The 20,563-nt window shown below is 42.4% G+C and overlaps 2 protein-coding genes across 7 annotated transcripts in view; one reads left to right on the forward strand and one right to left on the reverse strand.

Moving 5' to 3' along the window:
• ank1a (ankyrin 1, erythrocytic a) overlaps positions 1-20,563 on the forward strand; it is a 255,027-nt gene that overhangs the window by 45,078 nt on the left and 189,386 nt on the right. The gene's annotated exons all lie outside the window — the stretch shown is intronic.
• The window catches only part of dguok (deoxyguanosine kinase), a 251,905-nt gene continuing 238,512 nt past the window's right edge, over positions 7,171-20,563 (reverse strand). The window contains exon 8 of the transcript XR_012050745.1: positions 7,171-7,209. The gene's annotated coding sequence lies outside the window, so the exon portion shown is untranslated. The remainder of the gene's footprint in view (positions 7,210-20,563) is intronic.

Here is a 20,563-nt window from a genome sequence, read left to right on the forward strand (position 1 = left end):
AACCCTAACCAAATAACTCTAAATTAAGTCTTTGTTACTTAGAATATGTTCCCCATACTAAAGTGTTACTAAAAACATATAACTTTGTCTTGAATTTGAAAAAAAAAACATTTTATTTTTCACTAAAGAAGGGTTCGGTGAATGCGCATATGAAACTGGTGGGGTTCGGTACCTCCAACAAGGTTAAGAACCACTGGTCTAGTCTCTTACGTGAATGAGCTAAATAATATTATTTGATATTTTACGGTAATGTGTTAATAATTTCACACATAAGTCGCTCCTGAGTATACGTCAAACTTTGAAAAAAACTGCGACTTATAGTCCGAAAAAAACGGTAATTATAATCCGCAAATGAGTTGAGTGCCTGTGCTTTCTAGAGCTCGGCAGAGTAACCGTGTAATACTCTTCCATATCAGTAGGTGGCAGCAGGTAGCTAATTGCTTTGTAGATGTCGGGAACATGGTTTGTCGTAATCACAATATGCGGGAGGCAGCGTGTAAGTAAAAAGGTATCTAACACTTAAACCAAAAAATTAAAAAAAAGGCGAGTGCTGCTAAGTGCCGCTAAGAAAAGGCATTGAAGCTTAGGGATGGCTTTGCAAAACAAAACTAAAACTGAACTGGCTGCAAAGTAAACAAAAACTGAATGCTGGACAACAGCAAAGACTTACAGCGTGTGGAGCAGACGGCGACCACAAAGTACATCTGCACATGACATGACAATCCACAATGTCCCCACAAAGAAGGATAGCGTCCGCACAACTTAAATAGTCTTGATTGCGAAAACAAAGCAGGTGCGGGGAATAGCGTTCAAGGAAGACATGAAACTGCTACAGGAAATTACCAACAAAAGAGGAAAAGCCACCAAAACAGGAGCTCAAGACAATAACTAAAACACTACACACAGGAAAACACCAAAAAACTCAAAATAAGTCACGCCGTGATGTGACAGGTCGCGACAGTACACCTACTTTGAGACAAGAGCTATAGTGATGCATGGTTGGTTATGGTTTGAATTTATATCCAACAATTGCAAGAACGACTTTCTATTGTCAATATCAGCTCACTGAGTTTTCTGCTTGTGGTGTGCCTCTGCGTTTTTTCAATGACAAAAATGTCCCGTGGCTCAGAAAAGGTTGAAAAACACTGGTTTAATCGATTGTCTGTTGCCTATGCCGTTGAGATATCTTTTGTTTTGGCTGAACCAAGGTCACATTTTGTGTGTTTTAACAATACAGTGAACCTTGATTCACCAACTTAATTTGTTCTTGAACAGGGTTTGTAAATAGTGAAGTTTGTATATTGAATCACATTTCTCCATAAAACATGAATAATGGGTTCCAGCCTTGACAAAAGTTCATATTGCAGTGCAAATTGATAACTCACAATCTACCTTTCTTGCATGTACAGCTGGTGTCCCACAAGGTTCAGTACTGGGACCAATATTATTGAGTCTATATGTCAATAATCTACCTGATGTGTGGAGAGCTGTAAAGGTATTGTTTTATGCTGATGACACCATTTTTTATGTTCATGCAAAAACAAAATGTGAAGCCGCTGCAGTTCTCTCTGGTGCCATGGTGCCAGTGTCCCACTGGCTCCAAGACTCTTGTCTGCATATCAACACTAAAAAAACAGTCTGTATGTTTTTCTCTCGGCAGTCAGGGAATGGTAAACAACCATCTGTGCTAGTCAATGGTGAGAGATTAGATGTGGTAGAATTGAACATATAATTAAAGGCCTACTGAAACCCACTACTACCGACCACGCAGTCTGATAGTTTATATATCAATGAAGAAATCTTAACATTGCAACACATGCCAATACGGCCGGGTTAGCTTACTAAAGTGCAATTTTAAATTTCGCGCAAAATATCCTGCTGAAAACGTCTCGGTATGATGACGCCGGCACGTGACGTCACGAATTGTAGAGGACATTTTGGGACAGCATAGTGGCCAGCTTAAGTCGTCTGTTTTCATCGCAAAATTCCACAATATTCTGGACATCTGTGTTGGTGAATCTTTTGCAATTTGTTCAATGAACAATGGAGACAGCAAAGAAGAAAGCTGTAGGTGAGAAGCGGTGCATTGCGGCCGACTGCAGCAACACAAACGCAGCTGGTGTTTCATTGTTTACATTCCCGGAAGATGACAGTCAAGCTTTAACGTAACGTAACTTTGGGGCCTTTGGGGAAATAAATGTGCTGTATGAACTTTTGGGAGGTGAACGGTACTTGTGTTTATTTACTGTTTTAGTCATTCCCAACTGAATATCAGGTCCCACCCGCCTCTCACAGCATCTTCCCTATCTGAATCGCTCCCACTGCCCTCTAGTCCTTCACTCTCACTTTCCTCATCCATGAATCTTTCATTCTCGCTCAAATTAATGGGGAAATCGTCGCATTCTCGGTCCGAATCGCTCTCGCTGCTGGTGGCCATGATTGTAAACAATGTGCGGATGTGAGGAGCTCCACAACCTGTGACGTCACGCTACTCGTCTGCTACTTCCGGTACAGGCAAGGCTTTTTTATCAGCGACCAAAAGTTGCGAACTTTATCGTCGATGTTCTCTACTAAATCCTTTCAGCAAAAATATGGCAATATCGCGAAATGATCAAGTATGACACATAGAATGGACCTGCTATCCCCGTTTAAATAAGAAAATCGCATTTCAGTAGGCCTTTAAGTTTAATCTATCCATCCATCCATCCATCTTCTTCCGCTTATCCGAGGTCGGGTCGCGGGGGCAGCAGCCTAAGCAGGGAAGCCCAGACTTCCCTCTCCCCAGCCACTTCGTCCAGCTATTCCTGTGGGACCCCGAGGCGTTCCCAGGCCAGCCGGGAGACATAGTCTTCCCAACGTGTCCTGGGTCTTCCTCGCGGCCTCCTACCGGTCGGACGTGCCCTAAACACCTCCCTAGGGAGGCGTTCGGGTGGCATCCTGACCAGATGCCCGAACCACCTCATCTGGCTCCTCTCGATGTGGAGGAGCAGCGGCTTTACTTTGAGCTCCTCCCGGATGGCAGAGCTTCTCACCCTATCTCTAAGGGAGAGCCCCGCCACCCGGCGGAGGAAACTCATTTCGGCCGCTTGTACCTGTGATCTTGTCCTTTCGGTCATAACCCAAAGCTCATGACCATAGGTGAGGATGGGAACGTAGATCGACCGGTAAATTGAGAGCTTTGCCTTCCGGCTCAGCTCCTTCTTCACCACAACGGACCGATACAGCGTCCGCATTACTGAAGACGCCGCACCGATCCGCCTGTCGATCTCACGATTCACTCTTCCCTCACTCGTGAACAAGACTCCGAGGTACCAACCCGGAGATGGCACTCCACCCTTTTCCGGGCGAGAACCATGGACTCGGACTTGGAGGTGCTGATTCTCATCCCAGTCGCTTCACACTCAGCTGCGAACCGATCCAGTGAGAGCTGAAGATCCTGGCCAGATGAAGCCATCAGGACCACATCATCTGCAAAAAGCAGAGACCTAATCCTGCAGCCACCAAACCAGATCCCCTCAACGCCTTGACTGCGCCTAGAAATTCTGTCCATAAAGGTTATGAACAGAATCGGTGACAAAGGGCAGCCTTGGCGGAGTCCAACACTCACTGGAAACGTGTCCGACTTACTACCGGGAATGCGGACCAAGCTCTGGCACTGATCATACAGGGAGCGGACTGCCACAATCAGACAGTCCGATACCCCATACTCTCTGAGCACTCCCCACAGGACTTCCCGAGGGACACGGTCGAATGCTTTCTCCAAGTCCACAAAACACATGTAGACTGGTTGGGCAAACTCCCATGCACCCTCAAAGACCCTGCCGAGAGTATAGAGCTGGTCCACAGTTCCACGACCAGGACGAAAACCACACTGTTCCTCCTGAATCCGAGGTTCGACTATCCGGCGTAGCCTCCTCTCCAGTACACCTGAATAGACCTTACCGGGAAGGCTGAGGAGTGTGATCCCACGATAGTTAGAACACACCCTCCGGTTCCCCTTCTTAAAGAGAGGAACCACCACCCCGGTCTGCCAATCCAGTGGTACCACCCCCGATGTCCACGCGATGCTGCAGAGTCTTGTCAACCAAGACAGCCCCACAGCATCCAGAGCCTTAAGGAACTCCGGGCGGGTCTCATCTACCCCCGGGGCCTTGCCACCGAGGAGCTTTTTAACTACCTCAGCAACCTCAGCCCCAGAAATAGGAGAGCCCACCACAGACTCCCCAGGCACTGCTTCCTCATAGGAAGACGTGTTGGTGGGATTGAGGAGGTCTTCGAAGTATTCCCTCCACCGATCCACAACATCCGCAGTCGAGGTCAGCAGAACACCATCCTCGCCATACACGGTGTTGATAGTGCACTGCTTCCCCTTCCTGAGGCGGCGGATGGTGGTCCAGAATTGCTTCGAAGCCGTCCGGAAGTCGTTTTCCATGGCCTCACCGAACTCCTCCCATGTCCGAGTTTTTGCCTCTGCGACAGCTGAAGCCGCACACCGCTTGGCCTGTCGGTACCTGTCCGCTGCCTCAGGAGTCCTATGAGCCAAAAGAACCCGATAGGACTCCTTCTTCAGCTTGACGGCATCCCTCACCGCCGGTGTCCACCAACGGGTTCTAGGATTACCGCCACGACAAGCACCAACTACCTTGCGGCCACAGCTCCAATCAGCCGCCTCGACAATAGAGGCGCGGAACATGGTCCATTCGGACTCAATGTCCAGCACCTCCCTCGTGACATGTTCAAAGTTCTTCCGGATGTGGGAATTGAAACTCTCTCTGACAGGAGACTCTGCCAGACGTTCGCAGCAAACCCTCACAATGCGTTTGGGCCTGCCAGGTCTGTCCGGCATCCTCCCCCACCATCGCAGCCAACTCACCACCAGGTGGTGATCGGTAGAAAGCTCCGCCCCTCTCTTCACCCGAGTGTCCAAAACATGAGGCCGCAAATCCGATGACACAACTACAAAGTCGATCATGGAACTGCGGCCTAGGGTGTCCTGGTGCCAAGTGCACATATGGACACCCTTATGTTTGAACATGGTGTTCGTTATGGACAATCTGTGACGGGCACAAAAGTCCAATAACAAAACACCGCTCGGGTTCAGATCCGGGCAGCCATTCTTCCCAATCACGCCTCTCCAGGTTTCACTGTCGCTGCCAACATGAGCATTGAAGTCCCCCAGTAGAACGAGGGAATCACCCGGGGGAGCACTCTCAAGTACTCCCTCGAGTGAATCCAAAAAGGGTGGGTACTCTGAGCTGCGGTTTGGCTCGTAAGCGCAAACCACAGTCAGGACCCGTTCCCCCACCCGAAGGCGGACGGAAGCTACCCTCTCGTCCACCGGGTTGAACTCCAACGTACAGGCTCTGAGCCAGGGGGAAACAAGAATTGCCACCCCAGCCCGTCGCCTCTCACTGCCGGCAACGCCAGAGTGGAAGAGAGTCCAGCCCCTCTCGAGAGAACTGGTTCCAGAGCCCTTGCTGTGCGTCGAAGTGAGTCCGACTATATCTAGTCGGAACTTCTCCACCTCGCGCACTAGCTCAGGCTCCTTCCCCCCCAGCGAGGTGACGTTCCACGTCCCAAGAGCTAGCTTCTGTAGCCGAGGATCGGACCGCCAAGTGCCCTGCCCTCGGCTTCCGCCCAGCTCACATCGCACCCGACCTCTATGGCCCCTGCTATGGGTGGTGAGCCCATTGGAGGGGGGACCCACGTTGCCTCTTCGGGCTGTGCCCGGCCGGGCCCCATGGGGACAGGCCCGGCCACCAGGCGCTCGCCATCGTGCCCCACCTCCGGGCCTGGCTCCAGAGGGGGTCCCCGGTGACCCGCGTCCAGGCAAGGGAAATCTGGGTTCCTTAATCGTTTTCATCATAGAGGTCTTCGAGCTGCTCTTTGTCTGATCCCTCACCTGGGACCAGTTTGTCTTGGGAGACCCTACCAGGGGGCATCACGCCCCCGGACAACATAGCTCCTAGGATCATTGGGACACGCAAACTCCTCTACCACGTTAAGGTGGCAGCTCAGAGAGGAGTTAAGTTTAATCTGTCCAATTTTAAACACATTAGACCTTCTCTCACTACAGAGTCGGTACAAAGGTATATATGCATGCCACGATATTCAGCCACATAAACTACTGCTATACAACTTGGTCCCATACCGCAGAGAATACCCTGAAGCCACTAAAGTCTCTCTTCAAGAGAACACCAAACGTTCTTGACAAAAAGCCTCTAAAGTATCATTATTGTAACATTTTAAGTAAGTATAATATTTTGGATTTAGATAATTATCGGATGTTCATGGATGTTTGCCTCATCTTTAGAGTTCTAAATAAACTTGCTCCCCCTCTCTTGACAGATTTTATTAATTTAAAAAAAAATAGCAGTCAAGTAAACACCAGAGCAGTGACCAGAGGGGACTGCAACGTACAAAGGTGCAGGACTAAATTTGGCCAAATGGTGGGGTCTATCAGAGGCATACAGTCATGGAACAGGCTGCCAGCCCATGTCAGAAACTGACACCTATTCAACATTTAAAACGGCACTGAAACAGTGGTTGAAAACTAATCAGACATGCACGCACAATTAGATTATTCACATGTTTTTTTGTTCGTTTTATTTTTTTTATTTTTTTATTTTTGTTTTTTGTTCATGGTCTGTGCTTATGGTATGCTTGTATTGTGTAATGTTTTGTGATTTATGTATTCTTTTGTATCATGACCTGTTCAATGTTTACTGTATTAACCTGCCTTAGGACCACGGATGAAAATTAGCCATTGTGCTAACTCCGGCATATTTACATTGTTGCTCTATGTTGATGAATATGCATTGTCCTAATTCAAATAAATAAATATTTTAATAAGTTTGTACACTTTGAACACAATATAAAGTGCTATATACAGTACTATCAAACAAACTTAACAAGGTGAAATAACTGAAAATATTCTAGTTTCTTTAAAATAGCCACCCTTCGCTCTGATTACTTTTTTGCACACTCTTGGCATTCTCTCGATGAGCTTCAAGAGGTAGTCACCCGAAATGGTTTTCACTTCACAGGTGTGCTTGAAGCTCATCGAGAGAATGCCAAGAGTATGCAAAGCACTAATCAGAGAAAAGGGTGGCTATTTTGAAGAAACTAGAATATAAAACATGTTTTCAGTTATTTCACCTTTTTTGTTAAGTACATAACTCCACATGTGTTCATTCATAGTTTTGATGCCTTCAGTTTCATTGAGTAACAAAGTCAAAACTACGACTAGCTGAACTGTCTTCCTATGTAGCCGCCCTGCCAACACGCAAACACACTGTGGTGCACCCAATTTAAACAGCCAGGCTACGACAATGATTAGGAGTAATAAAAAAAAAAAAAAAAGTCTACTTTACATTTATCTATTTTATTTATTTATTTACAGACAATTGTACATGACATTATTGTCTTAATATCAGAGTTCGTTCTGAAAAAGGGTTCTTAACCCTGTTTGAGATACCGAACCGCACCAGTTTCATATGCGCATTCACCGAACCCTTCTTTAGTGAAAAATAAAAAAATGTTTTTTCAAATTCAACTTTTAGTTGTTTAGTAGTAATAAAGTCAAAACTACAACTATCTGAACTGTCTTCATGTGTAGCCGCCCTGCCAACACGCAAACACACTGTGGTGCACCCAACTTAAACAGCCAGGTCACGACAATGAATAGGAATGAAAATAAAAAAAAGTCTACTTTATGGATAGGGACCCACAGTTAAAATATACGTCATCATATTCCGTAGAATACAATTAATTTCAAAATCTACCCGCCCAATACCCATTTACAATTCCATACCAAACTACCAACAGGTTGACATTTATAAAGAAGGAAACTTTGAATCCACCAAATCAGTCTGTTGGTTAATCTTTTTCGTGTGCGGCGTACGGGAGGGGGACGGCAAAAGGCAGTGTCGACAACGCTGTGTATACTTTCTGAATGTTTCAACCACACATCACTTGTCCGTTGCTTTTTTCGGGTTCATTTTGAGGCAGCAAAACTAAAAAAAATGCTGTAAAAGGGCTAAAAACACACTTAAAAAGAACAGAGTGCTGACTGAATGAGCCCACCCACAATTGATGTGCTGCCGGGCACAAAAGGTTTGAGCACCAAAGTATATGTTTTATTCGGTCTCTGGTTCGTAAATCAAGGCGTTCGTACAATGAAAGGTCCGTAAAGTTAAAAATAAAAAATATAATACATTTAAAATAAAAAGGTTTCTCATTGTCATCCCATTGGGTTGAGTTTTTTCGTGCCCTGATGTGGGATCTGAGCCGAGGATGTCGTTGTGGCTTGTGCAGCCCTTTGAGACACTTGTGATTTAGGGCTATATAAGTAAACTTTGATTGATTGAAATTGAGGTTCCACTGTATTTGATACCTCAACCCAAGCAAAATAGTGTCTTCAATGTATTATTTTGAAAAACTACTAACAAAGAACAAAACACTTCATTCTAATCATGCTTTTATCAGGGATACATTGTGGTTGTGTACATCCATGCCTTTCTAGTTCTTGTTTGGCTTATTTTTTCCTGGAGGACACTGAGGCCAGCAGGAAAAAACGACTGCTGCAGCAAAGTGGAGAGTAATACTGCAATGATCCATTTGCTTGACTAATGAGCGACCAGCAGTAGTTTACGTAACCAATATAATATCGGCTCAGCACATTATAGGCTCAACACAGACAATGGATAGCAGTGATAGTCAATGCAGGCTGTTTTTGTTGTGAGGGCACTCTACTGCGGCAACCTCAATTGAAATGCAAAGGACACCCATGTCAATTTTGAAGAGCACTTGTGTGCAAACACATGTTCAGCATTCCTGGCAAAAGGACGAGTTTGGCAGAGATTAAATGCAGTTTATACGAGTGATAGCTGCAAACTGACGAGAGTCTAGGGCACCTTTTTGCCCTTTTTCATGCTACAATTGTTAGAAATGGAAGCGAAAGTGCTGCGTAAGGTTGGAACTATTTTTAGGCATTGCTTCATGTTATGGTCTGGTTGTTTCATCTCTAAAAAGCCCTTTTCTCTCTTGTGTAGATCTATCGTTCACTCGCACATTCCACGAATGTTATGCAAATTTCCACACTGTACATTTTCATTAAAGGGGCCCTCTTATGCAAAAGCAACTTTTTTAACCTTTTGGTACCTGCTTATGTCTATTTGGGATCTGCATAAGTCCTGGAAATTAAAATCAAACCATGGAAGCGTTGCAGAAATATGCACAAAACAATTTTGCCTTCCTCTCTACTTCCTCCAAACAGTCCGTTGGGAGTTTTTCAGTCAGTCCTGTGACGTTTTTCTGACCTGTGACGTCTGCGGATATCTTTACATGGTAAAAGCTTACCCAAAGTTATTTGAGTGAATCCGCTATTTTATTTATCGTTCAAGCATTTGTAGTCCTAACGAAGTACGACCATGGTTCAACAAAAAGACCGGAAATGCTCTGTTGTTTGTTTTAGGCCCCGTTTACACTAAGCCGGATAAGGTTATCCAGGGTAAATCACACCTAACCTTATCCGTGTCCACACACAAGAATGCCACCGTTTAAGACCCCCTCCGTTCGCCAGCACAACGTGACCTAGTACGCATGCGTGGAAAATGCACACGGCATAGTCACCTCCAGCGGTGCTTTGTGTGCAAGTTCTTAAAGGCCTACTGAAACCCACTACTACCGACGACGCAGTCTGATAGTTTATACATCAATGATGAAATCTTAACATTGCAACACATGCCAATACGGCCGGGTTAGCTTACTAAAGTGCAATTTTAAATTTTGCGTGAAATATCCTGCTGAAAACGTCTCGGTATGATGACGTCAGCACGTGACGTCACGGATTGTAGAGGACATTTTGGGACAGCATGGTGGCCAGCTATTAAGTCGTCTGTTTTCATCGCAAAATTCCACAGTATTCTGGACATCTGTGTTAGTGAATCTTTTGCAATTTGTTCAATGAACAATGGAGACAGCAAAGAAGAAAGCTGTAGGTGGGAAGCGGTGTATTGCGGGCAACTGCAGCAACACAAACACAGCCGGTGTTTTAATTGTTTACATTCCCGAAAGATGACAGTCAAGCTTTACCATTGGCCTGTGGAGAACTGGGACAACAGAGACTCTTACCAGGAGAACTTTGAGTTGGATGCGCAGACGCGGTACCGTGAGTACGCATGCAGCTGCGGCTTCCAAACATTTGATCGCTTGCCCGTACGTGCGTGCCGCTATGTGCATGTCACGTACCTAACTTTGGGGACTTTGGGGAAATATATGTGCTGTATGAACTTTGGGGAGGTGAACGGTACTTTGGGCTGTGGCATTGAGTGTGTTGTGCAGGTGTTTGAGTTTTATTGGTGGGTTATATGGACGGGAGGGGGGAGGTGTTTGTTATGCGGGATTAATTTGTGGCATATTAAATACAAGCCTAGTTGTGTTGTGGCTAATAGAGTATATATATGTCTTGTGTTTATTTACTGTTTTAGTCATTCCCAGCTGAATATCAGGTCCCACCCACCTCTCACAGCATCTTCCCTATCTGAATCGCTCCCACTGCCCTCTAGTCCTTCACTCTCACTTTCCTCATCCACGAATCTTTCATTCTCGCTGAAATTAATGGGGAAATCGTCGCTTTCTCGGTCCGAATCGCTCTCGCTGCTGGTGGCCATGATTGTAAACAATGTGCAGATGTGAGGAGCTCCACAACCTGTGACGTCACGCTACTCGTCTGCTACTTCCGGTACAGGCAAGGCTTTTTTATCAGCGACCAAAAGTTGCAAACTTTATCGTCGATGTTCTCTACTAAATATGGCAATATCGCGAAATGATCAAAACCAGTTGTTTTAAAAGGGAGCAAAAATATGGATTACAAACAGGTCTGTAAAACAAAATCTATGCAACTGTTTCACCAAAGAACCATATTTACATGTTATGTAGACCAAAATTAAGTGTTTAAAAACCCCTTTAAAGTATTAAGAAAGTCCCAATCCTTTTTTAAAATTAAAAATGACACTACAGGATAGTGTTGTCCCGATACCAATATTTTGGTGCCGGTAACGGTACTAAAGTTATTTCGATACTTTTCGGTACTTTTTGATACTTTTCTAAATAAAGGGCACCACAAAAAATTTAATTATTGTCTTTATTTGAACAAATAATCTTAGGATACATTAAACATATGTTTCTTATTGCAAGTTTGTCCTTAAACAAAATAGTGAACATCCAAGACAACTCTTCTTTTAGTAGTAAGTAAACAAACAAAGGCTCCTAATTAGTCTGCTGACATATGCAAGAACATATTGTGTCATTTTCCATTCTATTAGTTTGTCAAAATTATTGAGGACAAGTGGTAGAAAATGATTTATTAATCTACTTGTTCATTTACTGTTAATATCTGCTTACTTTCTCTTTTAACATGTTCTATCTACATTTCTGTTAAAATGTAATAATACCTTATTCTTCTGTTGTTTGGATACTTCACATTAGTTTTGGATGATACCACAAATTTAGGTATCAATCCGATACCAAGTCCTTACAGGATCATACATTGGTCATATTCAAAGTCCTCATGTTTCCAGGGACATATTTCCTGAGTTTATAAACATGATAACGTTTAAAAAAAAAGAAAAAAAGAAGATGTTGTGATGCCAAAAAATGGACCGGTACTTTTCAGAGGCGGTATAGTACCGAAAATGATTCATTAGTATCGCGGTACTATACTAATACTGGTATACTGTACAACCCTACTACAGGGAGAAAAAATCCTATAATTATGCACAAACAATTCCTTCATTTTGCCTCATCTTGACCACTCCCGTAGAGCAGGGGTCTTTAATGTGTTCCAGACCAACTAACCCCAAACTGATGGGAAGATGTAAACAAGGAGCCTTTCATGATCCTTCATGACTGTTTTGGTCTTGCTACATTCTTCCTGTGTCAGACTCCATTCCTCCCTTGTTTCTGACTTCCTATTGGAGCACCGATTGTTTACACCTGTGATTAGACTCACCTGCCGTTAAGATTAATCAAGAGACTTTTAATGCCCAGCAGCGTATTTCTGGCGTTTCTGGTTCTTTGTGTCTCATATGTCACAATGAACATATTGTGTACCTGAGTTCCGACCTTTGTTGCTCCTTTTGCTTGCTTTTTCTAATACAAGGACAATCTCACCTGCACATCACGCCAGTAATCGTAATGCACCACCGTGACAGTGTTTAAAATTATGTTTTGTCATGACTTGGACTTTGGCGTGGTTTGTTCTCCCGAGGTGCAAAAGATTTGGACCATACGTGGCGTGAAGGGGAGTACATGATTTATTTAAACACTATAACTACAAAAAAAAAGGATCAAACGAAAGGCGCCACAGGGGCGGAAGTACAAAACTTGACTATAAACACAAAACTTGCACAAAGGCAAAAACTATGAACAATTAAACAAAACTTGCAAACTATGGCGTGAATAAAGAAAACTTACTTGGATGAAAAAACGGCATGAAAAAGCGCAGCAAGGGTCATAAGGCTGTGTGGAGAGTATAAATGCGGGATGTCACCAGAAAGACTAACTGAAAACAATGAACTTAAATACTACAGACATGATTAATGAAAACAGGTGCGTGACTCAAAACGTGAAACAGGTGCGTAACGTGACAGGTGAAAACTAATGGTTGCTATGGTGACAAAACAAAACAAAAGTGCACAAAAAGTCCAAAAACAAAACCGAACATGACTAAAACAAAACATGATCACACAGACATGACATGTTTTAAATCAAACTGGACCTAAAGGTACCTTGCTATTGTGCAAAACTAATATAATAAAAATAATACACAGGTTTATTCATTGATATTTGTATTTTAAACCTCCATGGTGTAGTGAGTAGGGCATGTCTTCACTGCCATTTATTAAGTACACAGGAGTGTTGGATCAATGTTAAAGTGTATTTAAAGACTTGAATTTGTGAAATAAATTGCAGAGAATGTAAGAAAATATATATAAAAAAATAAATAAATTCATGACCCCCTGCAGTACCTCAGCGGACGCCCTAGGGGTCGTGTACCCTCTGTTGAAGACATTTGAGTACAGCTATGGTTATGATGTTCCCTCATTACATCTACACCTTTTTTCTGCTCCTTTCCTTTCTCTTTTTGTTCTTTTTTTCCCCATTTTTCTTCCCAAACCTCATTCTTTTGTTACCTTAATTTGACCTTGGCTGTTCCATGCGTGCCACTCTATGGTTTGGCTTTGAAAGCCCACTTCAGTCTCTCAGGCCCATGAAATCCTGGTTCAAGTATCGTTTTTTTTTTGCAAAGGGTTAAGGTCTTGTCTCTGATTAATTCTTCTTTGGAGTGGGAAATGTGATTTTGCGTGAAGAGAAGTGTGTGTTTTCACAGGCCGCAGGTGTGCAGGAGTAGTGAAAAATGCACAAGGAGAGTTCATTTAGATGTTGAGTACATCTAAGTCATTCCCCCAAAAGAGTCTTCTACAAAGAGCAGGATGTGATTAAGTGTGTCAAAAATAAGGCTTTAAAGGGGCTTGTGGAATGTGTTTTAAATCCATGTGTATGTGGTTGATTCTTTTTTAATTGTATCCTAGCAAAGCAACAGGGACAAAATTGGATTTGGCTCATGCATGAGTCTGTGGATTCATGTGGATTCCTCTGTCTAAAAAAAATAAATATAATATTAAATACGGCGGAAACTTAAGCATCATACAATTTTGGATTTTTTATTTTTTTATTTTGCCCTTTATTGACAATCCCAATGGTTGATACAAAAGCTTTCTTTATTGTGTGTTCTAAAGTGATGGGGAGTCACACTGATGAGGGAGAGTGAGCACAGTGTGCAGAGCCACAAGGAGTTTAACGTGTTCATGTTAGCTACATGTGGTCAGCGGTGTACTTTTCTGTGACCTTATGTTAAGTTGAGCCGCATTATGCATTCGTCATTTAATCAATCAATCAATCAATCAATGTTTATTTATATAGCCCTAAATCACTAGTGTCTCAAAGGGCTGCACAAGCCATAACGACACCCTCGGTTCAGATCCCACATCAGGGCAAACTTAACCCAGTGGGATGACAATGAGAAACCTTGGAGAGGACCGCAGATGTGGGTGACCCACCCCTAGGGCGACCGATGCAATGGACGTCGAGTGGATCTAGCATAATATTGTGAAAGTCCAGTCCATAGTGCATCTAACATAATAGTGAGAGTCCAGTCCATAGTGGATCTAACATAATAGTGAGAGTCCAGTCCATAGTGGGGCCAGCAGGGGACCATCCCGAGCGGAAACAGGTCAGCAGCGCAGAGATGTCCCCAACTGATGCACAGGTCCACCCTGGGTCCCGACTCTGAACAGCCAGCACTTCATTCATGGCCACCGAACCTGTGAAGTAGAGGATTATTCCTCTACAAACTTCCATCTCAACGGATCAGCAGAGGAAAATCTACTTTCCTTTTGGGGGAAACAAGGACAATCATTCCCACGACTACAACACCTTGCCAAGAGAATCCTATGCGTCCCAGCAACAGTGCCGCAAGTGAGCGCTCCTTCGGCGCAGCAGGGCGCATTTTAGAGGCCAGGCGCTCTCACCTGAATCCTGGCACTGTAGATGCCATTTTATTCCTGCATAGTGCTAACAAAAAAAAAAGTAAGTAGACATACGGTTGGATATGTTAAACGAATTAGTCTACGTTACCTAGGCTATACCAAATAAGCCCATGTCTAACCTACGGTATATTGAGTTCGGTCAGCTGAATAATTTTGATGGTTACGTGTTGTTTGGGCGCACTACAATGCAAAGGAATTAAGGCAATTGCGTTGTTTATTGTGTTTTTTTCTATTCGAGATATACTACTATGTGTGAATTATTTGGCCTCGCTTTCAAGTGAAGCGCATCTCCGATTGGCTACAATGTAAGGATATTTAGCCTGCTTTGTTTGTCGCGACCGTCTATTTTCATTATAATTCAAGTTTGATGATAAAGTGCAGTCTGATGGGTTTGATTTCCCCCCTTCAGCTATTTGCCTTGGCCAATAAGTTGCAGGTAATTTATTATTATTAATTATTTAATTTATTTTTGTTTAAATAGGGATGACATACATATGTTATTGTATAGTTTAAGTTTGTGCGCGTGATTGACAGCCTAAGGCTTATGAGGCACATTTTTTTTATTTTTTTTTATTTGAACTTAAAAACGTATGAGCCTATATGCCCTATGCCTACAACATAGGCATATATATATCTTTATTTTCCTGCCTGTCGTTGACAATGGAGATTGTCTGATATTTTGTCATGGCTGCAGATCAATCAATAAAGGTTCATCTTTGTCGCGAAATTGTTCACTGTTTCACTGTGCACCCCGCCCTCGTCCCTATTTGAGCATTATAACGTTAACAAGTTAATATTCATTGAAATAAATTCAGAATTTTTTTTTTACTTAACGAAAATATAGGCCTAGTCTTTCTAAAACATTTTTTTAACTTCTTAAAAACATCATTCTGCTTGCTGCAACTGCGCACACAAAGTGTGAGGGACGCACTCCTGATCTGAGGGCATTGGCAACAATAGTCAACACTTTCTTAATGGAAATGACAATAATACTATAATAATGATAAATAATATTATGACACATTGAATGTCTCTGCTGCATTGGATCAGTCTCCTTTCTTTAACAGGCAAAAGCTTTCTAATTTCTAACCTCACTAATGCCTTGCATCGTCTATATTAGATATATAACAACGGGCGGATGGCGGGCGGGTGTGGTTTTGATAAAATGTTGGTTGGGTGGATGGCGGATGGATGACGACTTTTGTGATGCGGTTGCGGATGAAATAATTGCCTATCCGCGCATCTCTAATACATACACATACACACACACATATATATATATATATATATATATATATATATATACATATATATATATATACATATATATATATATATATATTTATATATATACACACATCAAGTCCCGGCACCCACTGCCCACTGAGAACCAGCCGATCTCCTCCCCCAAGCCCCACAGGTTCGGCCGCGCACCCCCGTCACCCAGGGACAACTCCCAACAAGCCCGCCCCATACGGCGGCTCGACACCGGGCGCGAAGGGCGCCGCGGCAGGGCGCGAGGGCACCCCAGGCCCACACCCGACAAGCCAACCAACACAACAATAAACGAGTATGAAGCCGGCAAGTTCGTCAGCACCGACAACCACCACGCGCGCGCGCTGCCACCAGTCACAACCTCAGCCACCCCCCTGCACCAGACCCAGCAGCCACGGGCGCCCACACCACACTTGCAATCCATTTTGAGTCTATCTTCATTAATATGCAAAATATATGCTGATAATCAAAACGCTCACAATACTGGCAAGAGAAAATGCAAATAGTTGTGGAGTGTGTTTTAAATCCATGTGTACGTAGTAGTTTTAAGTGTTTTCAGCCTGGATTTGAACATTGCCAACGTTGAGGGCCTTTCTCACATCTTCTGGAACATTATTCCAGATTTTAGGAACATAAAAGTGAAACACAGCCTCATCATGTTTGGTCTGACTCTGGGCACCAGCAGGAGACCACTCCCTGAGGTTCTCAGAGCTCAAGATGGTTCATATGTCGATCTGTATTATGTCAGAAATGTACTTTGACACAAGACCAAGAAGAGACTTGTACACAAGCAGAGCTGTTTTGAAGTCTATTCTCTGAGCAACAGGAAGCCAGTGCAGTGACCTAAGCACTGGACTAATATGGTCGTATTTCCTGTTTCTAGTTAGGACTCAAGCAGCAGTATTCTGGATGTACTGCAGCTGCTTTACAGCTCGTTTATAGAGTCCAGTTAGAAGGCCATTACTGTAATTTAACCTGTTGGAGAAAAAGACGTTGATTAGTCTTTCTAAGTCTGATTTAGACATTATTCCTCTGATTTTTAAAGTGTTTTTTTAGGTGGTAAAAAGCATGATCATGAGGGTTGGCAAGTATGGCTCGCCCTGGTATAACCCATTTTCCTTGCATACTAGAAATGCTATTGCGACACCCAGTGGACACATTTAGAACAGCAGTTTTTTTAGTTTAAAAATGCAGCTCAATTTTACACTTAGCATCTCGCGGGCCGGATTGAACCTGTTTGTGGGCCTGATCTGGCCCACAGGCCGCATGTTTGATAGGCCTGCCCTAGGAAATAGTTTCCAAATCGGAAAAATATTACTAATATAGTGGTCATTATATTAACCAGTTTTGATGAACAACTCCTGCTTATTGGACATTTTAAGTGTTATTTCATTTATTTGACCTTTTTATTTACTCTCTGGTTTCTTCAAGCTGAACTTTTTTCTATACTTCTTTCTCTGCTGCGTTTTCCTGCCCTTCATTTTTCTGTGCCTTGTGGGGATCTCATCTGACATTGTTTTCATAGCAAGATAAAAGAAGAAGGACGAAAGACGGACTGACCGAGTTGAAATTCCTGATCGAAATTGAGGACAAGCGTTGAACACAAAGTAATGGGATGTCATTGTGACGGAGAAGCTATAAGAAAGCTTCATGAAAGCTGCTTGACTGTCCGGCAACTGAATCAGGGCTGCTCTGCTGATAAGGACGATGAAAGGAATAATGATGACAGTGGGGCGCAAATACAGTGTTATTTTTAGATGCATTCAGCTTTCCTGCTGTGTGTGCGACTATGCGCTACATGTGTGGGCAATAATTTAGCTGAATGGACCGGTCATATTTGCAGGCATGTAAAGAGAGCCATAGTCATGGTAAGGTTTACGGGATGCTTGCATATTTAATGGGTCCTGCTCTATCGTGTGTGTGTGTGTGTGTGTGTGTGTGTGTGTGTGTGTGTGTGTGTGTGTGTGTGTGTGTGTGTGTGTGTGTGTGTGTGTGTGTGTGTGTGTGCGTTCTTGTATTGCTACCCTTCTTGAGACATCCACAAGGAAAAGCACCTTCCATATGAGGACCGGTGAACAAGTTATGACCGAAATCATGCTCCCAATACGGAAAACAATTGCATTTAATAGAGAGCCAAATACTAGAGTCTGTGAACATTGCTCCAAAGTCAGTTTTTTTGTTGATTTAATGTGCATACAAAAGTAAACATTGACAGGTGCAAAGGCAGCAATATATGATAAAACAAAACGGCAGCTAAAGAATGACTTCCCAAGTCAGGACCAAAATCATGGTCCCAATAGGGAAAACCATTGCATCTAATAGAGAATGTCTCATTTGCACCCCTGGTGGTGAAATCTATCAAAGTTAGGGTGGTCCCAAAAAGGAGGGATTTTTCAAATGGACTGTGTGTCGGTTTTTAAAGTGCTCCCCCTCTGGTCAACATATGAAATAACACGTGTGTGTAACAGTTTGAAGTGCTCCCCCTCTGGCCAACATATGTAATAACAAGTGTGTGTAAGAAATTGAAATGCGCCCTCTTTGGCCAAAATTTATTAAAAAAATTAAATAAATATGTATATAGAGACATACTGTAATAACTTGAAGTAAATAATGAAGATTAAAAACCAATTACAAACAAACAAAAATAACTAAAAGCAGTCTTTTTCTCACAATGTGTCGACTTTTTTCTTATAAAATTGGGAACAATTCCTCATATTCTTTGTGTTTCTGTAACATTGCAATATTTTCTCGTAAAATTACTACTTTTTTATGGAAATGGATTACTTTATAATGCAAAATGGTGACCTTTGTCATATAAAATTCAGACTTTTATCACATTGCCAATTTTTTGGTTGTTCTTGTAAAACAGTGACATGTTTTGATTAAAATTATGACTTTTGTCATAATTTTGCCAAGTAAAATTCCGATTATTATTATAAAATTGCACATTTTTTTAAGTTTTCTTATAAAATTGTGACTTGTCAAGTAAAATTACGACTCTTTTCATAAAATTGCCAAAATGTTAAGCTTTTCTTGTAAAATTGCGACTGTTATTGAGTAAAATTCCAACTTTTATCATAACACTGCACAAATGTTCAGTTTTTCTTGTCAAATTTTGACCTGCGTTGAGTAAAATTATGACTTTTATTATAATACTGCCAAAATTCTAAGTTTTTCTTGTGAAATTGTGACCTTTTTCTTGTGAAATTCCAACTCATTTTTCACAACAAGCTTTTTTATATTTGCATAGTTTGTATATATTATTAATGTGGTCCTAAGGTAGGCATTTTTCTCAGGTCTCATGAAGGTAACAAATACAAGAGTGTGTGTGTGTGTGTGTGTGTGTGTGTGTGTGTGTGTGTGTGTGTGTGTGTGTGTGTGTGTGTGTGTGTGTGTGTGTGTGTGTGTGCAATTAATGTCCTGTTTCTGCTGACTACAGTAGCTGCAGTGAGGAGCACGCCCTCTTCATGACCACACATATTGGCTCTTCAACTGGGTGGGACAAGGTGTTATGTGACAACGTTGTAGTCTGATGGAAATGTGCAGAGTGCCGAATTGTAAATGTGACAAACAGCGGGGCACTGCAGGAATAGTGTCATATTTAACATACATATAAAAGGTTACGAACAATCGTTTTGGCACTGACTGCAATGCGTTACTTTAGGTTTTCTATGTAAGAGTAATAAAGTATTTGGAAAAAACCTTCCATCCGGCAGTGGAAATAGTCCACTGTAAATAATTAACCAATAATGCCAAGCAGTATGGTTTTTGCTTTTATCAGAGTAAGTGGTCTTCATTTTTTCATGAATGTAGACTTATTTTTTTATTTTTTAGAGAAGAGAATTTTGGCAATTTTAAATAATTCAGTTGTATTTCTTAAAATAGTGAAATAAAGGGATCCAAGGAATGCGGACAATCCACTTTTATATATAGTCTGCACACACTGTATTTGTTTTTCAATGTCTCTGTTTTTAGTCTTATGGCATGTTTTTTTTATAGTTTTTCGATTTTTACGAGCAAGTGTTTGACAAAGACAAACAAAAATCTACGTTTTTAATTCGTCAACACTTTTCTGGGCATCCCACTTATGTATTTAAAGCAGGGGTGCTCAAATTGCTTATTTGGTTACCCAAATGTAATACATATGCATATTGACCTCTTTCAAGCACACACAATCATTGTCAGAAATGCAAACTAGACTACTAAAGTTATTTTTTTATGTAATTTGCTGCAATTAAAGGGGAACATTATCACCAGACCTATGTAAGCGTCAATATATACCTTGATGTTGCAGAAAAAAGACCATATATTTTTTTAACCAATTTCCGAACTCTAAATGGGTGAATTTTGGCGAATTAAACGCCTTTCTAATATTCGCTCTCAGAGCGATGCCGTCACAACATGGCGTCACATCGGGAAGCAATCCGCCATTTTCTCAAACACCGAGTCAAATCAGCTCTGTTATTTTCCGTTTTTTCGACTGTTTTCCGTACCTTTGAGACATCATGCCTCGTCGGTGTGTTGTCGAAGGGTGTAACACCACGAACAGGGACGGATTCAAGTTGCACCAGTGGCCCAAAGATGCGAAAGTGGCAAGAAATTGGACGTTTGTTCCGCACACTTTACCGACGAAAGCTATGCTACGACAGAGATGGCAAGAATGTGTGGATATCCTG

Source organism: Nerophis lumbriciformis, linkage group LG12 (genome assembly GCF_033978685.3).
Source record: "Nerophis lumbriciformis linkage group LG12, RoL_Nlum_v2.1, whole genome shotgun sequence".
Lineage (NCBI taxonomy): Eukaryota > Metazoa > Chordata > Actinopteri > Syngnathiformes > Syngnathidae > Nerophis > Nerophis lumbriciformis.